General features: G+C 32.2%; 1 protein-coding gene across 2 annotated transcripts in view; it reads right to left on the bottom strand.

Annotated features, from left to right (window-relative positions):
- LOC132700652 (uncharacterized) overlaps positions 1-4,454 on the bottom strand; it is a 170,678-nt gene extending 166,224 nt beyond the window's left edge. For both annotated transcript variants that reach the window (XM_060668117.1, XM_060668118.1), the window contains exon 1: positions 4,079-4,454. The gene's annotated coding sequence lies outside the window, so the exon portion shown is untranslated. The remainder of the gene's footprint in view (positions 1-4,078) is intronic.
- Positions 4,455-13,697: the final 9,243 nt, after the last annotated feature.

Raw genomic sequence — 13,697 nt, 5'->3', positions numbered from 1 at the left:
ATTTACTTTGTAAAGTCAATTAATTATTTATGCCGTCCATGCGAACGATTGTATAATTTAATTAATATTACATTAAATTAATAACCCACTCTCTCTTCGTGATCAAATCGCTAATTTTGCGAAACAAGAAAATTCAATTTCGATTTTAATTTTTAATTATTTTATGAATTTCATCCGAGAAAATTAATTAGAAATGAAATCATTTTAGAAAATTTAATTTACTTTGTAAAGTCAATTAATTATTTATGCCGTCCATGCGAACGATTGTATAATTTAATTAATATTACATTAAATCAATAACCCACTCTCTCTTCGTGATCAAATCACTAATTTTGCGAAACAAGATAATTCAATTTCGATTTTAATTTTTAATTATTTTATGAATTTCATCCGAGAAAATTAATTAGAAATGAAATCATTTTAGAAAATTTAATTTACTTTGTAAAGTCAATTAATTATTTATGCCGTCCATGCGAACGATTGTATAATTTAATTAATATTACATTAAATTAATAACCCACTCTCTCTTCGTGATCAAATCGCTAATTTTGCGAAACAAGAAAATTCAATTTCGATTTTAATTTTTAATTATTTTATGAATTTCATCCGAGAAAATTAATTAGAAATGAAATCATTTTAGAAAATTTAATTTACTTTGTAAAGTCAATTAATTATTTATGCCGTCCATGCGAACGATTGTATAATTTAATTAATATTACATTAAATCAATAACCCACTCTCTCTTCGTGATCAAATCACTAATTTTGCGAAACAAGATAATTCAATTTCGATTTTAATTTTTAATTATTTTATGAATTTCATCCGAGAAAATTAATTAGAAATGAAATCATTTTAGAAAATTTAATTTACTTTGTAAAGTCAATTAATTATTTATGCCGTCCATGCGAACGATTGTATAATTTAATTAATATTACATTAAATCAATAACCCACTCTCTCTTCGTGATCAAATCGCTAATTTTGCGAAACAAGATAATTCAATTTCGATTTTAATTTTTAATTATTTTATGAATTTCATCCGAGAAAATTGATTAGAAATGAAATCATTTTAGAAAATTTAATTTACTTTGTAAAGTCAATTAATTATTTATGCCGTCCATGCGAACGATTGTATAATTTAATTAATATTACATTAAATCAATAACCCGCTCTCTCTTCGTGATCAAATCGCTAATTTTGCGAAACAAGAAAATTCAATTTCGATTTTAATTTTTAATTATTTTATGAATTTCATCCGAGAAAATTAATTAGAAATGAAATCATTTTCGAAAATTTAATTTACTTTGTAAAGTCAATTAATTATTTATGCCGTCCATGTGAATGACTGAATCTTTTCCATATTTAGAAAGGTAAATAGCGATGTCAATTAATATTTGTAAAAGGAAAAAAAGCGGTAATCAAACCCGCGTAGGTGATTTAATTAACTAAATCGATTTTTATTTCTCGACTAAATTGTGTTTGATATGTGGGTTTAACGATATTTCTTACTTAAACTTAATAAACCCGTAATAAATACTTGCCAACAATCGATTAAAGGCGGGGCCGCGAAACTTTGATTGATCCGAATTTAACCAATCCGCCAAATTCCGCGGAAATAATTAAAGCAATTATATTTAGCAATCGATCAATTCGTTTAAATTACTATTTAATCAATTATCTACGTTCGTTTATCGGAATTGATTTTTGAGACTGAAAAAAACAATTTATAGTCAATAGTGGGTCGTCGATAAAATTTAATTAATTACGTCTAAATTTATTACAATAATTATCAATAATTTATATCGTGGCATATGATTTTTTAAAATCTCCGGTCGATTTCGATTTAACGGCCAATAAACGCGATAAAATTTATTGATAGACAATTGATTTAATTAATTAGCGACATTTTTAATAATTACCGGTAAATTTTTTGTCATTTTTGGTTTCAGGCAGTGACTAAAATTTTAATTAAAAATTCTTTCTCTAGCTTTTTAATTATATTTTTTTACTATGTTGTGAATAAAATGTATTAATAAAAACATTTTCAATACTTAAATTAAACACTACAAAAAAAATCTAACGGACACGTCATAAAACAAATGAAACAAAATTATAATAACATTTTGTTTGTAGGAGAAGGAAATGATTTTCATCTAACCGCATCCAAAAATTTATTGTTGTCAAAATATTAAGCAAATAGTTGTTATGTGGGTGGGTGGGTGTGACTTGACGGTAATCCCAGTTAGCAAAATTTTCTTTTCTGCGTTACTTAGTGCCTGGCGGTGACCGAGTATTTTTAAAGAAGAACTTAACATGAACGGACCACTTGCTACAGATTCATAACACTTCGTTACATATTTTGTCGCAATTTTTAGCATGGTCTGTTAAAGCCCCTTTCCTGTGAATATTCCCGTCAAATGTCATATAATATACGAAATATGGCAAAAAAGTTCCGAGTAATTCAAATATAAACTTCCATTTAAAATAAAGGAGTTGCTAGTCATTCACGAAAATACAAACTCTTTGTAAACAGCGAAATAAAGTATTTTAATATTTTTTTTGATATTTTGTACAGGTTTTGAGATTCAATAACGGACCACACGTTACAGATTCACAAATCTTCGTTACGTATATTTATAGACATTTTTTAATTTGCTTTATTTATTTTATGAAGGGCGACAAAACCGTCACAATTTTTAGCATGGTCGGTTAACCCCCCTCTCCTGTCGATATTCACGAAGTGTAAATACAAACTCCTTGTAAATCAAAAAACACAATATGTTAATAATATTTTTTTTTTCATATTTTATACATTGGACAATTAACGGACCACTCGTTATGAATTCACAAAATTCCGTTACACATTTATAGACATTTTTTAATTTGTGTAATTTATTTTAAAAAGGGTGCTAAAACAAATACCGCATTTTCTTTTCCAAATTTCATCCAGGGGGAAATTTAAATATAATATTTACGCAAAACACACAACTTTTAGCACGGTGGTTAATCCCTCTTTTCTGGGAATACTCCCCTCAAGAATGTTATAATATACGAAATATGCCAAGAAAGCTGTAAGTAATTCAGAAACGTTCATATCTAGAGTTCCATTTAAAATAAGAGAAATTTGATAAGCATTCATGAATATACAAACTTCTTGTAAATAGAAAAATACAATATTTTATTTTTTTGTTTTTTTGTACATTCCGTAATCAACGGGCCACTAGTTACGAATTTACAAAACTCCGTTACATATTTTGTGTCACATTTTGTTTTCCAAACTTCGTCCAGAGGATAATTTAAATATAAATTCTTTTTTTCTTAATTTAGGAAGTTAAGAGTAATTCAAAAACGTCCATGAATAGAGTTCCATTTAAAATATTGTAAATGGATCAATAAAATATTTTAATAATATTTTGATTTTTTGATATTTTGTGCAAGTTTTGAGATTCCATAACCGGCCACTCGTTACGGATTCGCAAATCTTCGTTACATATTTACAGACACTTTTTAATTCGCTTATCTGTCACAATTTTTAGCGTGGTCGATTAATCCCCCTTTCCCGTGAATATTCCCGTCAATGGATCAATAAATAAAAGTCGGCTATTTTATCGAGTCATTTTCAAATGCGTCGCGAATAAAAAGCACTAATCAAACTTATTAATATAATTAACGATTCATAATAAATAAGAAAAGTTCAGATTTTCATGAAATTATATATTTTTACATGACAATTGTTTCGACAACACCGTGTCTTTATCAAATTTCATGTGAAAATGTATAATTTCGTGAAAATCTGAACTTCTAGTTCATATTTATTTTGATAAATAAGAACTAATGGCGGATAAAATTCCCGCACGAAATTATATTTACGCACTCCGTACGTAAACCAAAACAAAAAGGTAAATACATCGCCAAAGCGCCTATTTTAATCCCGCCGCCGCCGGCGGCATTCTTCAATGTCTCAAATTAAACGCGCCCCCGCCTCCCTCTTACGCCCGAATCTAATTAAAAACGCGGGCGTTTACGTGAAAAAGGAAAAAACGGGTAAACTCCTCCCCGATACTAATCGACTTATTTACCTTAAGACCTGTCTGCTTAGTTTCCCCGCCGCGTTCCACGCGGGGCGGCTCCCCGCCGCCGTAAATCGCGAACGACACTTTCCAGACGTTCGTTAAAAATACTAATCCACCGTGTCGGGTTCGTTTTTTTGAAAAAAATAATTCTTCACCAAATTTGCCCGCACTCTCGCACGACACCAAAACACGCGCACACATAACCGAAGAAGAAGAGAAAAAAAAATGAATCTCGCGTCCGGGGGGCTACGTCATCGGAGGCTGTCCGCGATATTCTTCTGGACACGACCGCTCCTCTAGTGATACTGCTGGCAAGAGGCTGACTGACATATTGGAAGAGTCCCGTCGCCTCTGAATATACTAAACACACACACAACACCACGCTGCAGCACCATGCAGACTGAAAATGTTTTACTCATTTAGGTATATGTTGTGTTTGTTCCGCCACTATGTACCACCACCACGATATCACCACACACGTGTGCCCGTGTGTGTGTGTGTGTACGGAGGTGCCTTTTTTTTTCCTTTCCGATACAAAATGGTTTTGTTTATAAATATTTATTGAATCGGGTCGTTAACTGGGTAATTCATTGGCGATCGTTAGCGGTCTAATAAGAGGCCGGGTGATTAACGGACCACGGTGTGGACGAAAATTAGAAAATTCGTTTATTTTTTATTTAAGCAATTTTGCAAATAATAAACCTAATGCCACTGAAGAAAATCCGAAAAAATTACGCTAATAAATATTTATTTGTAATTTTTTTTAATTTCTTTTAGCAAAAATTTGTTTTAACAAACTAGTTCTTGCTTGGTACCAGACAAAATGAAGGCAAGTGCGAAGTGTCCCGTACAGTCAATTTAACTTGAGAACATTTTAATTGTATGTAACTTTTTTGTTTTTATAAATATCAAGGTAAACCAAAAAAACAAAAGTTAGGGTTAGTAGAACAAAACACTATCAATTTTCTGACATACAAGCCTACATCATATATTTTTAAATGAATATCTTTTTCCATTTACAATGAACATATTTCTCATACCAAGAATCGTAAACCTAATAGGATTGCCCAATCCCATAAGACATACGTTCGCCAAAATTATCGATGGCACGTGGTCGCTTGTGACGTAAACGAAGTCCTCTAACGGTTTTTGTGTTCTTTGAACAATTAAAATAATTTAAACAAGTGAGTGGCGCGCTTATGTTTGTGTTAATTGTATTTCTGTAAGAAAAAACTTGGACAAAACAGTGTTTTCAAGCTTTAACAAATAATTTAAAATTGTATGTGCTTGAGTGGCGAGAACTGAGAAAAACAGTATTTTTAACCTTAAACGAAAACTTAAAAGTTTTGTGTTCGTGTTGCTTATTAGCGGTGTTATTAGTTAGGATGTAAGCTCAAAATATTACACATAATAATATAGGTAAAGGTAAGAAATACATTTCTTTTACCTTTTTCAGTGGGATAAGTTACATCAAAAATAGTTGGAACGAGATGTGCAATAACAACTATTTTGATGAAAAAGCAAGTTCTCGAAAATGTAGTTTTCATCGCTTTCCCAAAGAAAGATCAAGTATCCCGAACTATTCGGAACGAGTAGATAGTTCGATTTAGAATATAGGGCAAACTGAATCCAGATAAAAGCTATGTCTGCTCAGTTCATTTTACTGAAAACGATTACGAAAGAGACTTACAAAATGAGTTATTACACAAAATTTAAATTTTAGGTTTACCTTTTAAAAAGATTCTAAAAAAAAATTGCTGTCCCCACCCTATTCTTATTTAACCAGAAGCCACCAACAGAAGCAGGACTATCTAGATCAAAAAGACTTCATTCCAAAAATGCCAAAAAAGAAGCTCGGCAGGTATTGCCTGAGCTTTTAGCAACAACATCGAATGCATCAAGTGAAATTCTAGAGAAAAATCCATCTCCGAGCCCCAAATAATAAATTATAAAGCTAAGTATGGTACCCGCAGAAAAAAAATAGAAAGCATCGTAAAATTGTAAAATAAAGATTTAAGTATATGTAATAATATGTATTTTTTATATTATGTACATACGAGGGTACATATAAATACATATTATTGTTTACCTACCATAAATAGTTGTTATGTATGCCTAATATATTTTTTGTTTTTTAATGTTCTTTAATATATCCAAAAATAGGGATTTCTAGTTTATAAGTATTTATTGATTTTTGTATATTTAAAATGGTAGAATGCCGTAAAACACAAAGTTTTACAAAATCGTTTTGTTCGCTAGTTTTATGTATTTATGTGTAACAATATTTAATTAATATATGTATTTCAAGATAATACATATAAGCCAAACTTGATTGCAATAGTATTATTTTTACCTTACCTGGGTCCCTACCCTACATTACTACCTAATAATTATTAAATAAGTACTAAAACAATTTAATGTTGACATTAAATGAAAATAACGAGTGATTATCCAAACAAAATGCTATATTAGCTACTCACAATACTCAAAGTTCATCATTCAAGTCAGTTTCAGATTATTTCCATGCATTTACATAGTAAACGCGCCAATACAGGACTTCACCTACGTCACAACCAGCGAAAGTTTTCGCATTGCGCTTACGGACAGATTTGGCGGACTAGGCAATCCTATTAGGTTTACGATTCTTGTCTCATACACTCTAATTGTATGATGTCTTGCATTTAGTGACATTTCCGGATTGTCTCTCAACTGCTTGATTGCCTCTAAAATCCTTTGATAAAGTTCCACGTAACATTATTACAAGGAGTTCTATGCACGTGCGGCATTCCATGTTAAGAAAAATTTTAACAACATTGTGAGGTGCTGTCATATAATCAGCGCTGATATATTTAGGGGTAAATCTTCTATATATTGTTCTATTTGGTGCTCTAAGAGTTGCAAATAATGATATGCCCATCTATGACACCACACCATATGTTAATTAATTGGTACTCCTGGGTTTCTATTTCGCGTATTTGCTTAGGATTATTTGGACACCGATATCGCGTATTTTGTCTTGTAGTGAACGAACTTTCATCAGTCCATAAAATGTCTTTCAAAAAATTATTATCCTCGGGATTCATTTGAAAAATACAAACAAAACTGCATCCTCCTTTGATATTGTTCTGCACTTGGTTTTTGAATTTTACGAAATTTATATTCTCCCAAAACTGAGTGCAATGATCCCCGAGATATCTATATACTTCATACACTCTAGTAATATACTTCATATACTCTAGTAATAGAGGAAGCTGGATGTGCTTCATAGAATCTCAATATATTTGCCTTATTTTCTTCATTTAAAAAATTATGATTCTGGCACACCTTTTTAGCATTCAATACGTTACCGTTTTCTGCAAATTTCTTTTCCAGCCTTGAAAATATCTGTTTTGAAGGAGCTCGGCGCTCTGGATAGAGTCTAATATACTGACGACGAGCTGCGGTTGCCCTTTTAGTATACAGAAAGTATATATATATATATATATATATATATATATATATATATATATATATATATATATATATATATATATATATATATATATATATATATATATATATATATATATATATATATATATATATATATATATATATATATATATATATATATATATACAGGGCGTTCGATTTAAAAAAATATGATGTAGGCTTATATGTCGGAAAATTGATAGTGTCTTGTTTTATACGTCACATGGAAAAAAAACTTGGCTACTAACTCTACATTTCGTTTTTGGTACTTTTTACTAACCCGGTATATTGACATATTATCACACCAGCAATCTGTTCCACGTTTTGAAAATCATTTACACAGTTAAAATTGTATATTTTCATAGGTCAGTCAGTAGGTATAATTTTTTTTGAAATTTTCTGATTTTCTGTAAAACAAAAATATAAATAATAAATAATCTTTTCGTAAGCTAAAACGACATTTCACGATTTAATATTTTTTTAATACTATATCCAGAATGAAGACTACAAAAAGTGCCTAGATTACTTTTCTTTCTTAATTTGTGAGGCTGTAATTTTGATGTTGGCATCGTATGTTGTATTCAAGCAATTTTTAATTCCGTGAAAGTTTCTAGACTTATTTGATATATAATACCTAAGACTTACTGATATATTTTGAATTTTGTGTCAACAGTGCAGGTCTAAATATATCTATCGACTTCTTCGGCTGAAAATCTTTGTTATAGGGAGATCAAAAACTAGCATAAAAATTTAAATGAAAAAATCCCTAAAAGTCATATTTTTTAAACGGGAACACCATTTTTATAAAGTTTTGAGGTGTTGCAGTTTCGAAATATTAGCAACAAATTGTACAAAATCAATACAGAAACGTCCCTATTTTGGCTTGCTGGAAGCTTTGAAATCAATCTTTGTTGACTTTATGCCACCTAAGTCATTTTTAATTGTTTTGATTCTGATGTCTGTATTTTATTAAAAGAAAAAAACGAATAATAATAATAATTGTAAAGATAGTTTATTATTTGCAAAGTTCACTAACAATATAAAAGATGAGATTTTCTATACAATTACATAACTCAAACGGTCCTAACTTCTTTTATTTTTATTTTCGAGTTTTGTCCATTTGGATGTATTTTTGTGGCATAGTATTGCCCAAAAAATAGGTTAAACATTTATATATCTGTTTATTTATTTATCTGTTTATTTATTTATTTATCTATTTATTTATTTATCTATTTATTTATTTATTTACTTATTTTTGAAATTATTTGACTTTTTTTTAACTCGAAAATTTGCATTTTGTCATCGTTGCTGTTTGGGGCCCACCTGCGTGGGCCAAAGCGGTGATGGAAATTAGATCGAAATCTATATACGGTCCGAAAGTATATTCTCGTTAGGGATAATAAAGTAGCCGAAACGAAGAGACGGCGGTAACTTAACGACCGGAACCGCTTTGCCAAATTTCCATGCCTGCCCTAAAATTAGGACCGATTACACGGGCCTGCTTTTTTTTCGCCATTTTTCTGGTCGCTCGCGAAACGACTCCCCGGCGCATCGCACCGCCTTTATAATAAAGTGCGGATTCATTATCGACTTATTATTGAGATAGATAAAAAACAAAACCGGAGTATACAGGGTTATTCATGGTGAGTGTCCTATCAGACATTTATGTAGCATGACTTACTTGTGTTAGCGAATATGAGCTACTTGCGTAAAATATTTTTAATCATGCGGTGTTGCCAGATATACTCAAACGTATATCAACTTTCGTGTTTTCAAAACACTTCGAACACTGGGAGTGAATCATAGTCTTTCAGTTATAACTAATTTTCAATAATAGGGGGTCCCAAGTTTTTTTGAATTTGTGGCGCACCCTGTATATTTTTGAAAAATTGTCAAGAATAAAAGTTCATAGTTTCAGTAGTTTTTTCGACGGTGATCATTTCTGTACCAACGGCGATTTATAAAACATACGAGCGCAGATGCTTTCGAAAAATTGGATTTCATCGATTTTCGAAAGTAACAAGAGCTCCAAAATGGATCTTAGAAGAACCCCAGTGTTTACGGACCTCATCCCCGAAAGCTCACCATTGCGTTCGACACATTGGATGCGAAAAGAGCGGTAGAACAGTTGGTTTCGGTGCTACGCGTCGCGTACCTTACGGAATAGGTGGGGTTATCGGAAAGTCGAATAGAAAGCAAAAACAAAATCACTAATTTTACTCGAATAGCAAAATATACACTCGAGACGAGAAAAAACGAGCGGAACGAATTAAAAATTCCCGGTTGGTCGGGACGGTTTTCCAGCGGGCGATAATTTCAATTTGTCACCCATTCACCGAGCTTTCGCACATTTTACAAAAAAAAAAAAAAAACCTCGGTTCTAGAATATTATCCGAGCGCTAATGACACGTCATTTTATAAGTTTAAGCGTTGTATAAACGCCTCCGCAATCAGCTGCAACAACACCGAATAGAAGAAAAAAAGTCCCGAGATCAATTTCCTGGAGAGGTCGTAAAAGCGGTTACGGATTTCAACCGATCCGAAGGATAACAAACAGACGGGTGAATTTATTGGCGATGAAAACACCGAATCCATGCCGGCCCCGCCACTCTAAAATTAAGTTCCCGCAGGTATATAACGCCGGGATCGGGCTGGAATTTGATATGGTTTGTCTCGAAGTATATCGTCTTGACACCTGACCGACCATACCCAAAAAAGTAATTACGACCCTCCTATATCCAGATTCTTAATTTGTAATAACAGGGATTATTAAAGCACAACTTTAATCAATCAAAACGTTTTTTTTTATGAAGTGGAATCTTTTCCCAGTGGATATTGAAAATGTTTGACGATTGTAATGACATAATATTTTTTGATAGTCTGGTTTTCATGTGTTTACAGGATAATTTCAAAGTTTTGTCTGTTCTCTTTGGACAACTCCTCGCTTCTTAAGGGCGAAAATGCAGGAGTTGGAATGGAATTAATTAAATGTCTAATTCTAATCAAATATATATAATATTTAGACATAATTTTATTCACCTTTTTTCGATTTAGCACTTCGAATTTTGATTAGTCTAGATGCAAATATTCTTTAACAATTCTTTTAATCTTATTAATAACTTTCTAAAATTAAATTTAAAATAAAAAAAGTTAATAATTCAATGAACTTTCCAGATGCGGCGAAAAAACCATTCCAAATGTTCCTTGCCATCCATATTTACATAAATTAGCAACTTTTGAATATATTAAACGTTTGTATTTTAAAAAAACCAAAGGCAATCTCCAATAGTGTCCTACAATGTTGATTGGTTAGGTCGGTAGCTTATTTCGATAACTGCCGTCAAAATCCAAGAAGATATACTTGGAGACATACTATACCAAGTCAGGAATCGAGCGATCTGCGTAACTATACTCGAATATAGGAAAAATTTTACTCACCAGCGCGTTTTTTAGATTTGTATTCTTTAAAAATTTCTCTAAGAATCAAAAACTCCTATTCTTGAAATGAAAATGAAACAAAGAGAAAGAATTCTATGTTGCCAAATTTATCAACAGCATTTCGGGCAATTTTCGATCATTTTATCACACCCTCCATAATCTATTATGTTTTTGATAACTAACTGGCCAAAAAAAAGAGTAAAAACATTTCATTTCCGTATCTGTCCGCACTCACAAGTTGTTCGACAAGAGATTTTATTATTCTAAATGAGAAATCTAAAAAGATGAAATTAAATAGTATATTATACAACAATTGTGGTACGTGAGTAAGTTAAAACGTTTACCAAGTGTATTGCATACCACATTTTTCCAAAACAACACGACTGACAAACTGACACACGTCAAAATTCAAACCGTGCGGTAAAATCTCCGAAAACATCCGATTGCTCCCAAACCCGTGCGGTAAAATCCCGGAAATGCCCGAAGTGGCTCGGATCCGTGGGAAACGAAACTGACGTGGTAAAGTGACGCTTCCCGCACGCTAGATCGGTGTGAAATTAGCTATTTTACAGACGGGAGTAGAAAAACATCTTTTCGAATCTCAATCTCATGCAGAGATTCCTCAAAATTGGCATCGATAATCTCATGGCCGTACAAAAGTTGGTTAAGGTCATTTTTTAATAATATGAAATTTTTATCACTCTTTCTGCATTTACGTACAGACTGTAGCATGCATTACCATAAGGAGGATATCTTTCCTGAAACATAATTTCCCATGCTCTATTTAAATAATTAAGTTTTTATATTAATTGTTGTGTTGTGAAAACATTGTTTACGTTCCTGAATATTACGTGTGCTTTCTCCCAGTCCTGTCCAGTGCTTTTCCAACAGATATATTTAAGAGATGAAATTTGAGATATAGTAACATACCTAAATATTTCCATTGATTTCATCCATTCCCGCCGCTTTTCTATTCGCTGCAACTTTTAGCGCTTCAGTCAGTTCTCTGAAATCTATTATATCTAACACAAAAGCTCCCTTTTCACCTATAGAATTTTCATTTAAAGAGGGAACTTCATCTGAGGCAATCTGTTCATTACATCACACTTTTTAATAATGTTTCGTCCATTGTCGTCTTCGCCAATTTTTTGTTTTTTATGTTATCATTACGTTTTTTATAAGCAAGATCATTTTGTATGTGACTAATATGTCGATTACAAGGAATTTTATGGGCTTGTCTAGTTATACTTTTTTAATCATTTCTCCTTTTTCTATAGTTCTCGAGGTTTTGTTCACCCTTGTTGTTTAGATACTTACTAAAGGCTTCCTGTTTTTGTTTAATTGTTGCTTCTATTTCTGACGTCAATATTCTGTAAAATACCTAATTACTCACCGATCTAGCGTGCGGGAAGCGTCACTTTACTACGTCCGTTTCGTTTCCCACGAATCCGAGCCACTTCGGACATTTCCGAGATTTTACCGCACGGACTGGGGAGCAATCGGATTTTTCCGCACGTTTTGAATTTTGACGTTTGTCAATTCTGATGGTCATGTCAGTGAATGTATTTGTGATGTGTTGCGAAAATGTACCCAAAAACTAACGGTCGTAGAAAAAGTATAGTACGCAACACGTTCGGTAAACTTTTTAACTCACTCGTTTATTAAAACTCGCTCCGCTGCGTTCCGCTCGTGTCAAATAAACTCGTTAGCCAAATGCCGTTTACCGCACTTGTTGCATAATATACTGCAGTGCCTAGCTTGCTACTTAGTTTACAAAAATTGTCATATTTATTCATTCTTCATATATATAATGTTTTGTTTCCGTTTAAGCCGTTTGCTGAGTCATTGTTCCTTGGTTAGATTTGGTTTACTTTGGTGTAAGTGGATTATTTCATTTGTGACATTGTATTTGCCATTAATTCGTAATTAATGAAGAGAATGAAATAAATTTAAATATAAAATATATAGGCTTAGGCCCAGCCAAAAGAAAATAGAAACAATAACAAAGAAACGTAGTTTGAACTGTCCAAATCTGACAGTTATCTGCCACTACCAAATTTAACCAACTAGGTATTTTTTGTCTCTTTTAGTGACATCACTTGTTGCTGAAAATGAGCAAATGCACCTGTCGATCAACCGCATCATACATTGTAGGTTCTATAAATTATCCGCGAGTTCCCAAGCAAGTGCATAAACAATTTGGCTTCAGTCTACGGCTTCGCAAAACCGGTAATTGCCTAGGTGCATCGATAAATAAACCATAAATTGCACAATTGCAGTTGGAAATTTATCACAATTACCGATTTGATGGCAATAAAATCAGTCACGCACAGCGAGCGATAATATAATACATAACCCGCAAAACAATAATAATAAAGGAAAAATAAAACGTAAAAACGTAATAAATTTAGAGAAAGGAAACGTTATAAAACTCTCAAACATTCCCTAGTAGATCACTTAAGCCGGCGGATGAAGGAAAATCACGGAGAAGCGTTTTCTGGAATTAAGCGGCCAACTTTTCATGTTTATGTTTATGTTTGAGACGTGATCGTGCCGCACTTTGATATCGCTGACGCGGATTCATTTCATATCATAATATTACTAATTAATGATTAGACCGATATGACCTGCTAATGTTCCAAAAGCTTTACTCAAATGTGCAGCAGTTTTAATCAAAGTCCGAATTCCTTGTGAAGGAAAATACAACGTGCCATTA

This window comes from Cylas formicarius, unplaced genomic scaffold (assembly GCF_029955315.1).
Source record: "Cylas formicarius isolate icCylForm1 unplaced genomic scaffold, icCylForm1.1 PGA_scaffold_4__25_contigs__length_36172078, whole genome shotgun sequence".
Classification (NCBI taxonomy): Eukaryota; Metazoa; Arthropoda; class Insecta; order Coleoptera; family Brentidae; genus Cylas; species Cylas formicarius.
Note: the sequence above shows the minus strand (reverse complement) of the source record. Positions and strands in the feature narration are given on the sequence as shown.